The sequence below is a fragment of the Euphorbia lathyris genome, chromosome 5 (assembly GCF_963576675.1).
Source record: "Euphorbia lathyris chromosome 5, ddEupLath1.1, whole genome shotgun sequence".
Classification (NCBI taxonomy): Eukaryota; Viridiplantae; Streptophyta; class Magnoliopsida; order Malpighiales; family Euphorbiaceae; genus Euphorbia; species Euphorbia lathyris.
The window spans coordinates 95183673-95194530 of NC_088914.1; positions in this window are offsets into that span (position 1 = coordinate 95183673).

A 10858-nucleotide genomic window follows, 5' to 3' on the forward strand; every position below is an offset into this window, starting at 1 on the left:
ATCAACGTAGAGAAAGTGTCGATAGAGAAAGAGCTAGAGAACACAGCTCAACAAGGACTTCTCACAAGAAACGGAGTAGGCTGACCAAAACGACAGGAGAAATAGAGTTTAAGAGAAAGAAATAACATGCCCCACGAACCAAGGCTAGAGGAGCTCGAAGGCAGGAGAACGTGGGCAGTTGATAAGAAAGCATAACCTGTCGCAGAAAGGAACTAACTGAAGAAACATGGGTTAGTGGAAACAAGAACATGGGCATGGCGGTTCTTAGCACTAGCAAACCACAATATTTAGAGAGGAGAAAAGACAAGAAACGGGATCCAACAAAACCAATTCAACAAAATGAAATCAAATCAAACCCAATCCTAATGGAATTCAAACAATTCTCACATTATGGACTTTAGCTATTCTACAGCCTTAGTTTATTCATCTTGATCTAACTTTCAACTTGTAAGTTCTAGCTCTAGTCTCCCAGTTATGTCAACAAACTCATTCAATGCAATGCAAGCAACGTTTTTCCTTTGAATTCTCTCTTTTATGCAACATCTTAGTGTAGTCATAATCAATCTTCTAGATTCCGCAACGAACTGTAAGCACTTTTAAGTCCTTTAAGCTTTTTACACTTTCGTTTGATTAGAAGTTAGATCCAATTTATAGTTCTTTTGCAGTTTTCAAATAAAGCTACTGACACGTTCGCAATCTGATCCAATCCACACAAGAAAGGCACCAAACAATTTGGCACGCTCGGTGGGACACTGCTGAGATGGCACCCAGAAAGAATTCGAAGGAGAATACTGCTGCATCTGTGGATGCAGATGTGTATGGAGCCACAGGACAGAGAGAAGGTCCTACGGAGGTTACTGACGAGACATATGCAACATTCCTAGAGATGCAGGATACAAGGTATGTTCGACCAAACAAAGCAAGGGAAATCGCTGTGCAAATCCTTGATTTAGAGTCTTCTCCGACCGTGGTAGGTGCTTTGAACAATTTGCAGAAGTCCATAAACCTTATGATCAAGATGATGGCAGAGGGTTTCTCTCAGAAGCGGTCAACAGAGACCCCAGCTGGAGCCAAAATTAGTCGTTAAAGAGAAGATATATAAGGTAGTATTGTCTTTTTAATCCTTATTTAATGACTTCTCAATTTATAAAATTTTATTTTAAATGATATAATTCAGAATGGAGGAAGTATATACTAACACGGTGAACTCTCAACTATTACATCTATAAATAGAGTGTGACGGAGTTATCGGAATTTCACGTGGTCAAATATGGGTTAACGGTCATTTGAGTTTTTACGTGATCAAATACTAGTCAACGATCATTTGAGTTTTTATATTAGTATGTATAAAAATTTAGAGATTTATGTTCAGATTCAAATTTCATAATTATCATGTTAGTAACATCAAAATTAAGGATGATAAGTCTATTTTAGTCCTCTTTTACATGTTAGTATAGTTAAATTTCCTCAACTAGTTTTATTTCAATGCAATGCTATATTTTTTTCTTGTCAAACCACGAGGTACTCCTGAAGGGTCCGCACCACCGCGATGGCACCTTTAATCCATGTCCACATCCAAATTAATCCGCGTTCGCTAGTCGGTAGGCATCTCAAATTCAATGCAATGATATATTAGTGCAATACAATGTGGATATAATACTTTCAAATATATTAAATTTAATATGAAAAAATATGAAAAAAATATTATTATTAAATGTATAATATAACTAATTTTGCTACAATATTGCAATATAAAGAGGAAGCGTTGTGGAACTATTTACGTTGGGTATGTGAAAATAAAAAATGGAACACCAATTTGTTGTCTATATTATAAGGTTTTCCTTTCATTGATCTTGCTTTTCAGTTACATGAGATTCCATCCTGAGAGAGATGAGAGAGGAAATCAACCTCCTGAAACTGAAACTGAAACTAGAATACAGGAAAACAGAATCGATATGTTGTATGATTTGATTGGGTGGTTGAAGAAAGACAAGCATGGTGGGGTATGTATTCCTGGTCTAATTCCTGAAGCATCATATAATTTAATTACTTCATCTCGTCCTACACCTTAATTTGAGGTGAAAGATAACACCAAAAGCAGCTACATGTTTGAGAATCAAACAACGGATTCCATTACTCAAAATTATGATGGTGAAATCAAGAATTCCCATCTCAAGAGATTTCACCTTTCCTTTTGACAGAAATCAGGGATTCCCATCTCTATCCAAAATATAATTAAAAAAAGACCAGTTTCCATGTTTCTCTTCTTGACGTCTTCTTCTCTTCTCCTTCTACGCCTTCTGATCTTCTGGTTCAGACTTTGAGTTAAAAATGATTAGACAAAGATAAAGTTCAGCTCCCAATTATTGTTCCCTCCTCTCAAGGGTTTTTTTGGGGGTTAGCCGACCCTGATGGTGAAGATACATAAACTGAATACAATTGTGAGATATGTAAGAAAACAATTGTTACACGTAAACAGTAGGAGGGAACAATAGATGTTGCTTCTACTATTATTGCTTCTACTTCTGCCACTAGTGGAAAAAAGGACATTTGTAACAACCATTTAGGGTTATTTGCATCGGCCAATGGCCGATGCAAAAGCCCTCGATGCAAATGTGTTTGGGCCGATGCAAATGATTAAAGCATTTGTGTCGGTCGTCTAAAAGGGTCGATGGAAATGCAATCTCATTTGCATCGGCCTTTTAAAAGGCTGGTGTCAACACACAATCTGCTTCTCTTCGGTTTAGATATTCTCACACCTGAAATCGCCATTGCAAGGACATCAACCAATTCACAATCTCGATTATCCAGCCTCACCCTTGAATCACTAGATGTTAAAACAAGACTAAAGTCGTCACTGAGTAAACTGCTAATGTTTACATTATATCTCTCCGACTCCTCCACACCTACTACGACTATTAGTTGTTGAGAAGACAACATTACATGATTTCTAAACTTTGATTTTAATGTAATTCCCTTCAAAGTTGGCTATGTATAGAATAATATCTATGGATGCCCTGTAAAAGTTCATACCGCATTAGATGATAGTAACATGATTCATACAAAATACGAAATAAAAATTGAATTTGATTATGTAAAAGAAACTTACGCAGTATTTCATCAGCAGTTAATCTTGTTGAAACGTCTATTGTAAGCATGCGCGATACTAGTTCCTTTGCAGGTTGAGATACAGACTCCCATATCCCACTCTCAAAATCAAGTTCAACATTCTTAATTGCCTCGCGTACTGCACCCAAAGAGTCGGTCCTTTCGTTTCAAGGTGATTTTTTTGGTGCAGTATGCGAGGCAATTAAGAACTTTGAACTTGATTTTGAGAGTGGGATATGGGAGTCTGTATCTCAACCTGCAAAGGATCTAGTATCGCACATGCTTACAAGAGACGTTTCAGCAAGGTTAACTGCTAATAAAATATTGCATAATAAGTTTCTTTTACATAACCAAATTCAATTTTTGTTTTGTATTTTGTATGAATCCTGTTACTATCATCTAATGCAATATTAACTTTTGCAGGGCACCCATGGATACTGTTCTATACATAGCCAACTTTGAAGGGACTCACATTAAAATCAAAGTTTAGAAATCATGTAATGTTGTCTTCCCAACAACTAACAGTCGCAGTAGGTGTTGAGGAGTCAGAGAGATACAATGTAACTAGTAGTAGTTTTCTCGGTGATGACTCTAGTCTCATTTTAACATCTAGTGGTTCAAGGATGAGGTTGGATGAGCGAGATTGTGAATTAGTTGATGTCCTTACAATAGCGATTTCAGGTGTAAGAATATCTGAACCGAAAAGAAGCAGATTGTGTGTTGACACCAGCCTTTTAAAGAGTCGAGGCAAATGAGACTGCATTTGCACCAACCCTTTTAAAGGGACGACGCAAATGAGATTGCATTTGCATCGACCCGACGCAAATGCTTCAATCATTTGCATCAGCCCAAACACATTTGCGTCGAGGGCTTTTGCATCGACCATTGGCTGATACAAATAACACTAAATGGCCGATACAAATGTCCTTTTTCCCACTAGTGGCAGAAGTAGAAGTAGAAGCAACAATAGCAGAAACAATAGTAGTTTCATAAAAATTGAGTGGGTATTTAAGGCTTTGATCATGGTTTCCAATAGCATATATTGTTCCTTCCTAATGTCTGACATGTAGCAATTATCTTCTTACATATCTCACAATTGTATTCAGTTTATGTATCTTCACCATCAGGGTCGGAGCTAAGGAGGGTCGGCTTACCCTCTGAAAATCTACTGGTTTTTTGGTGCACTCCGCCCCTGTATTAGCCATAGGGGGGAGTCCCTCCAACCATGGCCAATGAAGACGATGATGAGGGCTGAACCTTATCTTTGTCTAATTATCTCTAACTCAAAGTCTGAACCAAAAGAGTCACGTAGACAGAGAAGAGAAGAAGACGTCAAGAAGAAGCCTAATAAAGATGGAGATGACAAATTTTTCATACCCTATTTGAGAAACAAACTCATGTGGTTTCTCCATATAATCTTCTTCTTTGAAGATCTATATGTCAGAAAGCATTTTTTGATATCTTGCATATGCAAGGACAAATTGGAAGAGGCCGCGATTGAGAATCCAAAATCAACACCAAAATAGCCTAGTACTTATTAGTATGTAAAATCAACAAAATAGAATGGAAAGAAAGCAAACTTTACATAAACCACAAAGAAATGGAAAAGTTGTACGATGCACTATTCTTGAGAATAAATCACCTCTCGGAACAAATTTCACACCTCTAATAAACTTAACTCGGACAAAAATAAATCTCAGATGCCAAATGATAGACTCTTATATCATGTTTTTGTTCTTTTGGGAAACGCAACCGAAAAGAAGAAAAACACACACCAAGAATTTAACTAGGCTCTAATCATGTGAAGAACAATAGAGAGATTGGAAAATGTTCTTCTATATTATTACTGATTGATTATAGGTATTTATATAGGAGGTAAAAATCTAAACAAGGAAAGCTAATAAAACTAATAAATTTACACATATTTGAATATTGGCTACGGCTATTGACTTTTTATATGTATTCACATTGCAATAAACTCAAACCCCTAATTTAAAAAAAAAATTTAATTTTATGAGTTTTTTTAATAAGAGGGTTGAAACATTTACTTTAAAAGTATTTTTTTATTTCTAATTATTATCCTTACTTAACAAAAATAAACATTGTTATAGTGCCTTGTAGCTTTTTTTTTCAAACCCATTTGACAAAATTTTGCTGCAATTCTCGATATGTTTATATAAATTTGTTCTTACACTTGCATCATACTTCTATTTTGAATATTGTTTTGATAAAAATTGTTTTTCAAACAAACTTATAACAGTATACAAGATCTAAAGTTATTAAACAAGAAAATAATAGTCATAAAAAAAACAATATCTTTATTTGTTATTTTACACGAATAACTATTATCAATCAACTAAGATGTACCAAATAGATTTAGACAAACATCTTTCAAAAAAAAATTTAGACAAACATCTATTAAATCAGTTAGTCAAATCAGCCAAACAAAACAATAATCAGTTAATAACTAATGTAATCAGCTAACAACTAATGACTAAACTCTATTTATCAAACATGGCCAAAATATTTATTATATTACTTATACAGTTATAAACGACGAGTCAAAACAGACAAATTTGTTTTAATTTATTGACAAACATAAATTTGATCTCATATTAAAAATATTACCAATAGATTTTTGTGGATTATGATAATTTTTCAATAAATTCTATATACTATATAAGGTAAATATAAATTATATTTATGGCTATTGATGGACGAAATGTGTATCGTGCAAAACTAAGGGCAAGTGCACCCTATCGTTATCAAGTAATAAATAGTAAGTAGAGTATCGTTCCCACGAGGATTGTGTTTATAGCTATTGATTTTTGTGAATTTCTATTATCTAAGCAATCAAAACTTGAATTGTTTGAGATACTAAACTAATGAATTTAAAACAACTAAATAAAGTAAACAAAGAAGGAAAACAAAATGGATTTAAATATGATGTAAATCACTAGAGCAAGGCTTCACCTAACCTAATGTATATAATCCACATAACAATCCTATCCATGTTCTTAAGTATTAATCTAGAGACGGTGATTATTTCCTAAAGTAATTAACCAAGCTTTGGTCTAGTCAAGATTAATCCTATTTCATATACAATTATCCTAGCTTTGGCCCAGTCAAGAATAAAGGTATAATGAAAGCATTAAGTTCTCTGAAATAACCCCAAAGTTAAGTCGTGAAACTAAACCCTGAAAAACCGCACCACATAGACACAAGTCTAAACTATGTAGTTCCATTAATTATCTTAGTGTCGGTCAACTAAAATCATAATTATAATTTAGCTAAATATTGATCAGATATCTAACTAGGAAATTAAGCTCCATAGTTTAATTCTCTATTTAATAAATTATGAACTTGAAATCGGATTGCAAGTAAATCATCTACTTCGATTAGGATCCGCCATAGCTCTAGCTATGGAGGAATTAGCTCATGGTAGATGGAAAGAAAACAAGAAATTTAATAGAAAACAAACTAGAAAACATAATTAAATAAAAGAAAATAAAAGATGAACAGAGAATAAACTTTGAAATAAAAACTAGAATGTGTTTACAAGAAAGAAAGGAAAAGGACAAAAAAAGACTATAAAAAATCTAAAAGAGAGAGCTAAGAGAGTGTGGTGAGGCCTGTTCCATTGTTTCAGGTCTGGTTTCATGCTTCCCAATGTAGGTATTTATAGTTGCACATGCCTTCATGCATTCATTGTAACCTCCAACTTTAATGCTATTAAAGAGAAGATTAATGGAGATTGAATTCTTTGCTCTAACTTCTTAAACATATGGAGAGTTGAATTCTTCTTTGCAACTTTTTAACTTTCATGTAATTAAAGGGAGCATTGAGTAGTGTAACTCCTTCTTGAGAATTCAAAAGACTCTTTAACTTTCATAACATTCCTTGGATAGTTATTTTAGGAATTTATGACAATAAGGATTTATTTAAAGAGTCATGAGTCTTCATTCTTCAACTGCTACGAGGTCACCAACTAGAAGGAGTTCTAACTGTGCAACTTTATTTACTTGAATAATGATTCCATAATTGCATTTTTGCCCCAAATAATACCTAAAAACACATAGAACAAGCGTTAGCTCTTAAAACATAAAACTAAATATAAAATAATTATAAAATATTAAAAACTATCTTAAAATGCATGATTATTATAATTAAAATATATTAAAAACTGTATGAAAATGCAAGATAACAGCTATTGAATTTTACTCCACTAATATTATGGCTTTTGTCTTAATTTATTGACAAATATAAATTTGATCTCATGTTCAAAATATTACCAATAAATTTTTGTGAATTATGATAATTTTTCAATAAATTCTATATACTATATAAGGTAAATTATATTTATGGCTATTGAATTATACCCCACTAATATTATGGCAACTAAATTTCAAAATATAAAAAATTTACACTTTTATAATTATAGTCATTAAAGTTCAATTAGTTTCTCAAAATGATCATTGATAATTTCAAAATAAAAAAGTCTAAGAATTAAACATTGTTTAGAACCGAATTAACCATGGAATCACGTTTTTAGTTTTTCAAAATCACATTAGTCTCTCATTGATCCCTAACCATAAATATAACCCTACAGATTATATTTAATTTAATTGGGTTCAAATAGGCCTAATTCAATTACCCCACTTTAAGTGGTTAATATCTAACTAGTTTCTCCTTGATCCCTAATCATAAATATAACCCTATAAATTATATTTAATTCAATTAGGATCAAATATGCCAAATTAAATTAGTGTGTAGTGGGCAATATGGCTGGGTTGGAAAATAAAGAAGAGTTGTTTGCGACGACTTGCCATCAGATTTGGAAGCTGCGGAATCAGCTAGTGTTTGGGGAAGAATCTAAACCTATGTTCATTGTCAGGGATACGATTTTACAGAATCTCCGGTGGTTTAAGGAGAGTTTTCAAAATGACAGAATCGGGGATAGAACTGCAGCTAAGGAATTGTGTGGCTTGGCTGGTCGAGACCTAGGGTGGGGTGGTTTAAACTTAATTCTGATGGCTCTTGTGGGTTATCGAGCAGTATCGCGGCAGGAGGAGTTATCAGGGATGATGTGGGAAATTGGGTTTCAGGGGTTTCTACAGAACCTAGGGATCGGTTCCTCATTTGTGGCTGAGCTTTGGGAAATTCTAACAGGGATGAGGAGGGTTTCTGAGCTTAGTATAAAATGTTTACAAGTGGAGTCAGACAGTCTTGAGGCTATTCGGATGATTACTGATAATCAAGGTTCTCGAGGTTTTTCGCACAATCTGACTGCATGCTTATTATCTGGAAAGGTGAAACACTTGATGGCATCAGTCTGAGCATGGCATAACCAACCGAAGGTTGGCACGTGTCTGATAACTTATTACGGCGAATTCCTAAAATAACGACGACTAACCTTAACAACCACTATAAAAAAAAATGGTATATGATCGATATGAGATATGTAAAACACAACAATTGTCAATACTTGATTATTTTCAATCTTCTTCTAACTTAAGCATCAGAGCGGGTCCGCCGTATGTTTACCCTATTCTAACCTGCTGTTATTTTTATCTTAGGTCCAAGAAGAAAATTCCAAAAGATAATTCGGATACCACGACATCAAATTGTGCCAAAAAAAATATGACATTTTTGTAACTACTTTATGACTAATATAGTAGTTGCCTACTTTAAATTTTCAAGCATGTTAATAAATATGACTTCCTCCTATTCATTCTATTAGTTTTTTTAAGGGTTAAGGTGCAAAATATTCTTATCGTTTTGGGTCAGGAGTAATTTTATTCCTAACATCTAAAATGGTGTAATTTTACACATATATAATATCAGTAGCCAAGAGCAATTTACCCCTAACTTTAAAATTTGGGTCAATTTCAAATACTATTATAAAATACAGATATTTTTGTTCCATATTCTACACAAATTGCATATCAATTCGTTCTAAAAAAGATTTCGTATTTTTTATAATTTAATAATAGAATTAAAAATTAATATTTATAAATGCAGTAAAGTTTTTGAATTTTTTTGTCCAATTTGTACAAAAGACGGTATATTTTTTTATTTTTTTATTTTTTTCACATCCCAACATATGTTTGTGATTTGTTATTGATAAAATGATACACGTATGAAGTGTAGATGATAAGATTCATGACCAAGAAAACAGTTTGATGAATTATTTTTTAAAATTGATCCAATTTATCAACGTTAGGAGTAAAATTGCTCTGGCTTTCAATATTAGGGGTAAAATTGCACCATTTTAGACATTAAGAATAAAATTACTCCTGACCCAAAATGTTGGAAGTATTTTTTGCACCTTAACCTTTTTTCTAATTGTCGGATTATGGGACTTCCTTCAACTTATTTGCTTCAAATTAAACATAGGTACATTTTAGTTAACTTGTATTTGTGATCAAATTAGTCTAGATGACACGTGCTAGACTAAAGTTGGTAGTTAAATCAATTTAGTTTAAATTGGATTTTATTTTTTTTAAACGTAATTCATAAATTCTAAATCCTAAAAATATAATCTAGATCTCTAATTTATAAACTCTAATTTTAAAATATATTTAAAATAATGAATTATTTAGTTTAACATAATTCAAAAAATTACTTTGTATAATTATAGATAGTTTTTTAAAGGCCTAATGCTTCCCCAGCCCCCTTAACTTGTCCAAATTGGTCATTTTACCTCCTCAACTCATCGAATGTCAAATTTACCCTTTAACTCCATAAAAGTGGTATTTCTCACCCCCTCAACTTGTCCATTTATCCCCCCAACTCATAGAATGTTCTATTTACCCCCTTAACTCCATAAAAGTAGTATTTTTCACCCCTTACAATCCGTTATCGAAGCCTAAATTGATAACTTTTTTTAAACGTTAAACCTATATTTATGCTATTTTGTAAGTGGAACTTAAATTGATACTTCCCCAAAAATCATAAGCCTATTTTAGTACGTTATCCCTACATATAATGTATTTAACTTGTTTATATTAATGTTCTTGTTATTTGTATTTTTTATTCGTTCTTTCTCTTTTCAACTTTTTTTACTACTATAAAGGGATAAGAAATACCATTTTTATGGAGTTAAGAGAGTAAATAGGATCATAAGTGGTGAGAAATACCACTTTTATGGAGTTAAGGGGGTAAATAGGATATTCGATGAGTTGAGAATGGGTAAAATGACAAATTTGGACAAGTTAAGGGAGTGAAAAATACCATTTTTATGGAGTTAAGGGAGTAAATAGGACATTCGATGAGTTTCAGGGGTAAAATGACCAATTTGGACAAGTTAAGGGGGCTGAAGAAGCATTAAGCCTTTTTTAAAGGCTTAATACACATCGTTTGCCCCCTAAATTTATATAAAAAGGTTGATTAGACCCCTGAACTTTTAAATTTTCTCAATAGTCCCTTCAACTTGCATAAAATATTCAATTAGCCCCTTGAACTTGGACAAAATTTAATCAATTAATCACTCGATTGCAAAAAAGAAAGTAAGCTGCATACGGAAGCACACGTCTTAGAATGTTACTACATAATTGACAAAATAGATTAAAAATAAAGTTATTACTTCCTCAACTATAAAACGTATCTTCTCTAATATTAGAACCGCATACTCCGACCTTGATCTTTTTACTCATTTTAAGACGCGTGGAATAGATTTTTCGCATTTAACTTGCTTTTTTGAACTGGATGATTAAATTGATTACATTTTATACGAGTTTAAGAGGCTAAC